Genomic DNA, 8,503 nt, shown 5'->3' on the forward strand with positions numbered 1-8,503 from the left:
TTTAGGCTACTACATGATACTAAAATGTTCCCTATACCCATCATGAGGTTGCTACAATCTAGCCTATGAATGAAAGTTTACAACGTAGGTGCACAGTTTGAGAGAATTTTGAGTAATCAAGGTGACAGACAATGACACATTCAATACCGCCTTGCACACTCTTGCCTGCATCTAACTGATCTAGGGTGTAATCATTAGTCCAACAGTTGCAAATGAGAGTTTCTATTGGACAAATTCAGGTATGTTCATCCCTGTTTCGTTCCGTTTGCTTCCGTTTAAGAAACCTTTTCAACAGAATCGACGGAATGTATACACCCCTGGTCACACAGTTCACTTTCATAGCAGCCACATAAAAACAGCATGATCACTTTACACATTGTATATATAATACTATCTACGAGCTGTCCTCTCACCTTTTCCCTTCGCTTGTGGACTTCAGTGCACAACACAACAGCTGTCTGTGACCAAGCGAAAAAAAACTTTCTAAGCCAAACCTTCATATCATAACCGCTAACCGCTACACAACCTACATCGTTGTCACATCATAGTCAACATACAGTAGCTACTAGAACTAACGCGTTAGTAAACCCTCTACAATCATGCAGTACAGTGTACAGTCAGCAAGCAGTTTAGCAGTTACACCGGCAGGCCCTGGTGGCAATAAATTAATAAAACCAAAAGCTTACCTTGACTTGAAAGAGTTCCAGTGTTGGATCGCCATAGCCAGCTAGCTAACATAGCATCCCTCTCTGTTTGAGTCGGGTGTTTGAGTAGGCTAAACTAGCTAGCTGCATTCACTAGCTAAGTGAAAATACACCCAAGTATAGCTATCTCTCTCTCTATCACTTCTCCTTAATTTTGGAAGAAATTAATTTGTTCAAAACTGTTCAACTATTATCTTTCTCTCTCTTTGAGTCAACTACTCACCACATTTTATGCACTGCAGTGCTGTCTAGCTGTAGCTTATGCTTTCAGTACTAGATACATTTACTGCTCCTTCGATTGGGTGGACAGCATGTCAGTTCGTGCTGCAAGAGCTCTGATAGGTTAGAGGACTTCCTCCGGAAGTTTTCATAATTACAGGGTAAGTATTTGGAAGGGGGTGAGAACCATGAGCCTCCTAGGTGTTGTATTGAAGTCAATGTACCCAGAGGAGGACAGAAGCTAGCTGTCCTCCGGCTACACCATGGTGCTACCCTACAGAGTGCTGCTGAGGCTACTGTAGACCTCTATTGCAAAACTGTGTTTTTATCAATTATTTACATGTGAATATATTTAATATAGTTTTATCTAAAAAGGATAACTTTAATAATCTTTCACTATTTTTATGAAATTCACTGAGGAGGATGGTCCTCCCCTGGCCTACACAGTAATTTATGTGGCTCGGCCCGCCACAAGGAGTCACTAGAGCGTGATGAGCCAAGGAAAGCCCCCTGGACAAACCCTCCCCTAACCCGGACAACGCTGGGCCAATTGTGAGCCACCCTATGGGACTCCCGATCACGCCCGGCTGTGACACAGTCTGGGATCGATGCAGTACCTTAGACCGCTGTGCCATTCGGTAGGCAGGCATCCTAATTCTGATATTCCTTCCACTAATTCGTCTTTTGACCAATCACATCAGGTCTTTTCACATCAGATATTTTTCAGAGCTAATCCGATTGGTCAAAAGACCAATTAGTGAAAAAATCATCTAAATTGGGCTGCCCTGTCTAAACGCAGCCTAGAGACCCCATAACAAACCTCTTCAGTTAAACCTGTCAATCCCTGATAAACATACTCCAATTGGTAAGAGGTGTCTTTCATAGAAAAAGTAGTCTGTCTGTGCAGATGTTGTGCTATACACATTCATTATCTGTCCCAGTTCACAACAGAATATCACAAAGATGTTGCACCCACATTAGCTTTGCTGCACATTGATGCTAGGCAAAAGAAGCGTCTTGAAACATCCCAAATGATAAATCAGGTAAATAAATCACGACACATGAGTCTAGATGTGTGGAATTTCCTCCAACACTTTCCCTCTACCAAGCCCATCACTCCTTAGCACTGAAAGCCCTGTTTGGTAAAAATATCTGCTGACCTCAGAACAGTCTGAGCCATGGCCCTTTGTGTAATGTGTGTGTGTGTGTGTGTGTGTGTGTGTGTGTGTGAACGTGAAGGACTTCATGTATGTGATTATTGCATGTCTGTGCCTGTCTCTTTCTGTCTCGAGATTTGCCCATGTGCAGTATATTACTCTCTCTCTCTCTCTCTCCACACAATGTAGCCACTATGAGACATCACAGTGACTGTTGGCTGAAGGAATATGCTTCTGCCCTCCTCAGTAGGCCCACTGCCTGCCATCATGGCATGAGCAGTGCCAGTCGTGTGATATCAATGAAATTGAGTGGCACCCTTATCTAGCAAAATGTGTACTGTTTGCCCCCAAATGACTCAATCCCTTTGCATAGGAGTGCCCTGAGCACAGCTGCACTCTGGGAAGTAGGAGTGGTGCAGCACCCCCTGATAAATCTCAATGAAAGAATAATGAATATAAAAATGGTATATACAGTACCAGACAAAAGTTTGGACACACCTACTCATTCAAGGGTTTTTCTTTATTTTTACTATTTTTTACATTGTAGAATAATAGTGAAGACATCAAAACTAGAAAATAACACATATTGAATAATGTAGTAACCCAAAAAGTGTTAAACAAATCAAAACATATTTTATATTTGAGATTCCTCAAATAGCCACCCTTTGCCTTGATGCCCCGTGTAACTCAGTTGGTAGAGCATGGCGCTTGCAACGCCAGGGTTATGGGTTCGATTCCCACAGGGGGGCAGAATGTAAATGTATGCACTCTCTAACTGTAAGTCGCTCTGGTTAAGAGCGTCTGCTAAATGACTAAAATGTAAATGTAATGTAAAATGTAATGACAGCTCTTGGCAGTACCTTCTTCCATATGTTTGGGGAGTCTCCCACATGCCTTTTGGCGAACACCAAACGTGTTTGCTTATTTTTTTCTTTAAGCAATGGCTTTCTTTCTGGCCACTCTTCCGTAAAGCCCAGCTCTGTGGAGTGTACGGCTTAAAGAGGTCCTATGGACAGATACTCCAATCTCCGCTGTGGAGCTTTGCAGCTCCTTCAGGGTTATCTTTGGTCTCTTTGTTGCCTCTTTGATTAAAGCCCTCCTTGCCTGGTCCGTGAGTTTTGGTGGGTGGCCCTCTCTTGGCAGGTTTGTTGTGGTGCCATTTTTTTATAATGGATTTAATGGTGCTCCGTGGGATGTTCAAAGTTTCTGATATTTTTTTATAACCCAACCCTGATCTGTACTTCTCCACAACTTTGTCCCTGACCTGTTTGGAGAGTTCCTTGGTCTTCATGGTAACGCTTGCTTGGTGGTGCCCCTTGCTTAGTGGTGTTGCAGACTCTGGGGCCTTTCAGAACAGGTGTACAGTTGAAGTCGGAAGTTTACATACACTTAGGTTGGAGTCATTAAAACTAGTTTTTCAACCACTCCACACATTTCTTGTTAACAAACTATAGTTTTGGCAAGTTGGTTAGGACATCTATTTTGTGCATGACACAAGTAATTTTTCCAAATATTGTTTACAGACAGATTATTTCACTTATAATTCACTTTGTCACAATTCCAGTGGGTCAGAAGTTTACATACACTAAGTTGACTGTGCCTTTAAACAGCTTGGAAAATTCAGGAAAATGATGTCATGGCTTTAGAAGCTTCTGATGACATCATTTGAGTCAATTGGAGGTGTACCTGTGGATGTATTTCAAGGCCTACCTTCAAACTCAGTGTCTCTTTGCTTGACATCATAGGAAAATCAAAAGAAATCAGCCAAGACCTCCGAAAAACAATTGTAGACCTCCACAAGTCTGGTTCATCCTTGGGAGCAATTTCCAAATGCCTGAAGGTACCACGTTCATCTGTACAAACAATAGTACGCAAGTATAAATGCCATGGGACCACGCAGCCGTCATACTGCTCAGGAAGGAGACGCGTTCTCTCTCCTAGAGATGAACGTACTTTGGTGCGAAAAGTGCAAATCAATCCCAGAACAACAGCAATGGACCTTGTGAAGATGCTGGAGGAAACAGGTACAAAAGTATCTATATCCACAGTAAAACGAGTCCTATATCGACATAACCTGAAAGGCCGCTCAGCAAGGAAGAAGTCACTGCTCCAAAACCGCCATAAAAAACCCAGACTACAGTTTGAAACTGCACATGGGGACAAAGATCGTACTTTTTGGAGAAATGTCCTCTAGTCTGATGAAACAACAATAGAACTGTTTGGCCGTAATGACCATCGTTATGTTTGGAGGAAAAAGGGAGTTGCTTGCAAGCCGAAGAACACCATCCCAACCGTGAAGCACGGGGGTGGCAGCATCATGCTGTGGGGGTGCTTTGCTGCAGGAAGGTAAGGTGCACTTCACAAAATAGATGGCATCATGAGAAAGGAAAATTATGTGGATATATTGAAGCAACATCTCAAGACATCAGTCAGGAAGTTAAAGCTTGGTCGCAAATGGGTCTTCCAAATGGACAATGACCCCAAGCATACTTCCGAAGTTGTAGCAAAATGGCTTAAGGACAACAAAGTCAAGGTATTGGAGTGGCCATCACAAAGCCCTGACCTCAATCCTATAGAACATTTGTGGGCAGAACTGAAAAAGCGTGTGCGAGCAAGGAGGCCTACAAACCTGACTCAGTTACACCAGCTTTGTCAGGAGGAATGGGCCAGAATTCACCCAACTTATTGTTGGAAGCTTGTGGAAGGCTACCCGAAACGTTTGACCCAAGTTTAACAATTTAAAGGCAATGATACCAAATACTAATTGAGTGTATGTAAACTCCTGATCCACTGGGAATGTGATGAAATAAATAAAAGCTAAAATAAATCATTCTCTCTACTATTATTCTGACATTTTACATTCTTAAAATAAAGTGGTGATCCTAACTGACCTAAGACAGGGACTATTTTCTAGGATTAAATGTCAGGAATTGTGAAAAACTGAGTTGAAATGTATTTGGCTAAGGTGTATGTAAACTTCAGACTTCAACTGTATATACACTGAGATCATGTGACAGATCATGTGACACTTAGATTGCACACAGGTGGACTTTATTTAACTAATTATGTGACTTCTGAAGGTAATCGGTTGCACCAGATCTTATTTAGGGGCTTCATAGCAAAGGGGGTGAATACATATGCACGCACCACTTTTCTGTTTTTTCATTTCACTTCACCAATTTGGACTATTTTGTGTATGTCCATTACATGAAATCCAAATAAAAATCAATTTCAATTACAGGTTGTAATGCAACAAAATAGGAAAAACGCCAAGGGGGATGAATACTTTTGCAAGGCACTGTAAATACATAAAACTTATGTTTTTTTCAGCAATAAGGTACGATCTGTTAGGCTTCTGAAGTCATTTGTAGTAAAGTAACCAGAATCTTGTTGGAAGACTATTACAAGCAATTGAGACAGCTTCCGCCAGTTGGCTAATGTTGATGTTGAGCAAAAAACACATGGCTGCCTCACTTCGGCTTTAATCCACCAGGAATCCTATCTCCCTGTTCAGTAAACAAACGCTATCACAGATCACCTGCTATGGCCAGCCCTGCTTTAACCTGGGCCTTTAATCTGTCTGGCTGCCTGGGAGTCTGTCGCAGGACCCAGCTATGCTTAATGGGAAATATAATTTTCTGCGCCAGGGCAGAACAAACACAGAATATTTGAGTTTCGAAGCAGCAGACACTACTCAGTGAAGTCACCTGACTAGGCTTTGTTGCTTGGATGCTTTGACGAATCGAGTCGGCGGGGATAATTGTTTCCTAGCTGTGTGGCTGCCAAGTAGAAAGCATGATTTGGAGGTCCGGTGTGTTGTGCAGACATCTTGTTTAGCAGGCCAGGCAGAGACAGAGTGGTTTACATCATGTGATGAGTGATACAGAATGCTGATTCTAATCGGAGAGGGGCCGTGGTGGCGTCTTCCTGTGATCACAGACTAGCACGCATATTCAAAACACTGCAGCCTGCCTGCAGCACAGGCATTCTCCCTCTGATCTAGCACTATACTGTCTGCAGTAAGGCAGGACAGGCGGCTGCAGTGTGTTTGCTGTTATCAGTTTGTCAGTATTGTTTCGATTGCCTGTTATCATATCTAGTTGCCAGATATAGCCAATTTTCTCATTAAATTAAATCAAATCAAATGTATTTACATAACCCTTTTTACATTAGCAGATGTCACAAAGCGCTTATATAGAAACCCAGCCTAAAACCCCAAACAGCAAGCAATGCAGATGTAGAAGCACGGTGGCTAGGGAAAACTCCCTAGAAAGGCAGGAACCTAGGAAGAAACCAAGAAAGGAACCAGGCTCTGAGGGGTGGCCAGTCCTCTTCTGGTTGTGCTGGGTGGAGATTATAAGAGTACAGATTGTTCTTCAAGATGTTCATAGATGACCAGCAGGGTCAAATAATAATCAGTGGTTGTAGAGGGCGCTACAGGTCAGCACCTCAGGAGTAAATGTCAGTTGACTTTTCATAGCCGAGCATTCAGAGGTCGAGACAGCGGGTGCAGTAGAGAGGGAGGGAGGGAGGGAGGGAGGGAGCGAGAGAGAGAGAGGGAGGATAGAAACTGGAGGCTGAGACAGGGGGGGGTCGGGGGACACTGTGCCCCCCTCCGACGATACCCCCGGACAAGGCCAACCAGGCAGGATATAACCCCACCCACTTTGACAAAGCACAGCCCCCACACCACTAGAGGGATATCAATAGACCACCAACTTAGTACCCTGAGACAAGGCTGAGTATAGCCCACGAAGATCTCCTCCACCACACGAGCCCGAGGGGGCACGAAACAGGACAGGAAGATCACATCAGTGACTCAATCCAATCAAGTCGCGTATAGTGAAAAAAGCCTGGCACGATGTGATGCACCCCTCCTAGGGACGGCATGGAAGAGCCCTAGTAAGCCCCCGTAATAGGGTCAGAGGCAGAGAATCCCAGTGGAGAGAGGGGAGCCGGCCAGGCAGAGACGGCAAGGGCGGTTCGTCACTCCCGTGCCTTGCCGTTCACCTTCGCACCCCTGGGCCAGACTACACTCAATCATAGGACCTACTGAAGAGATGAGTCTTCAGTAAAGACTTAAAGGTCGAGACCGAGTCTGCGTCTCTCACATGGATAGGCAGACCATTCCATAAAAATTGAGCTCTATAGGAGAAAGCCCTGCCTCCATCTGTTTGCTTAGAAATTCTAGGAACAATAAGGAGGCCTGCGTCTTGTGACCATAGCGTACGTGTAGGAATGTACAGCATGACCAAATTGGAGAGATCGGTAGGAGCAAGCCCATGTAAATTTACATTTTAGTCATTTAGCAGACTCTCTTATCCAGAGCGACTTACAGTTAGTGAGTGCATACATTTACATACTGGCCCCCCGTGGGAATTGAACCCACAACTCTGGCGTTGCAAGCGCCATGCTCTACCAACTGAGCTACATGGGACTAATGCTTTGTAGGTTAGCAGTAAAACCTTGAAATCAGCCCTAGCCTTAACAGGAAGCCAGTGTAGAGAGGCTAGCACTGGAGTAATATGATCAAATGTTTTGGTTCTATTCAAGATTCTAGCAGCTGTGTTTAGCACTAACTGAAGTTTATTTAGTGCTTTATCCGGGTAGCCGGAGAGTAGAGCATTGCAGTAGTCTAATCTAGAAGTGGCAAAAGCATGGATTCGTTTTTCTGCTGCATGTGGCCTTTTCAAGCTCTCCGTAACATTCGAGCCATGGAAACATTAACTATTACACAGCCAGTCCATGATATCCATTTTCAACCTGACACTAACCAGTACCTGACAGTAACTCTACTCCATGGCTGTGTGTGAATGGCCCAGCCCAGGACAGCCCAGCCTGGCTTGGCCCAGCCCATGTCACTGTGTGTGTCAGTAACACTCATGAAATATTGACAAGAGATCAGCGGAGCTCATTACCGCTCCACACACTGACTCCCTGCCGGACACGGTTACCCCCGACGACAACGTGGAAAAGGACACCGTCACTCACAGGACGACTCTCCCTGCACCATCTCTCTCTTCCGCTCTCTCTCTACAGGGCGTCTTTCCATCTCTCTCTCTCTCTAGCTCTCTACACGGCATCTCTCTCTCTCTCTCTAGCTTTCTACGCGTCATCTTGATTGGTTGCATAAACTAGTCAACAGCAGACCAATATATATGACTATAAATGACTTTTAACATGTCTACTTTAGGGTTATGTAATGCTTGCTACTGGAGGTGAACTCAGTCTTCACTGTGGCTTCACTCATATCACTATTTTATTGTATATGTACAGTATAGTACGGGCAGTGTTTAAGTCCTGTCAACTGTGTTGAATGTGGAATGTTATGAGAGGAGAGAGTAATGGCGGGGGAAGCAGGTCACTGTGCTGCCTGCCACCACAGCGGGCCGGACACAGTATATGACCCCATGCTGCCTCTCC

The sequence above is a fragment of the Coregonus clupeaformis genome, chromosome 2 (genome assembly GCF_020615455.1).
Source record: "Coregonus clupeaformis isolate EN_2021a chromosome 2, ASM2061545v1, whole genome shotgun sequence".
NCBI lineage: Eukaryota > Metazoa > Chordata > Actinopteri > Salmoniformes > Salmonidae > Coregonus > Coregonus clupeaformis.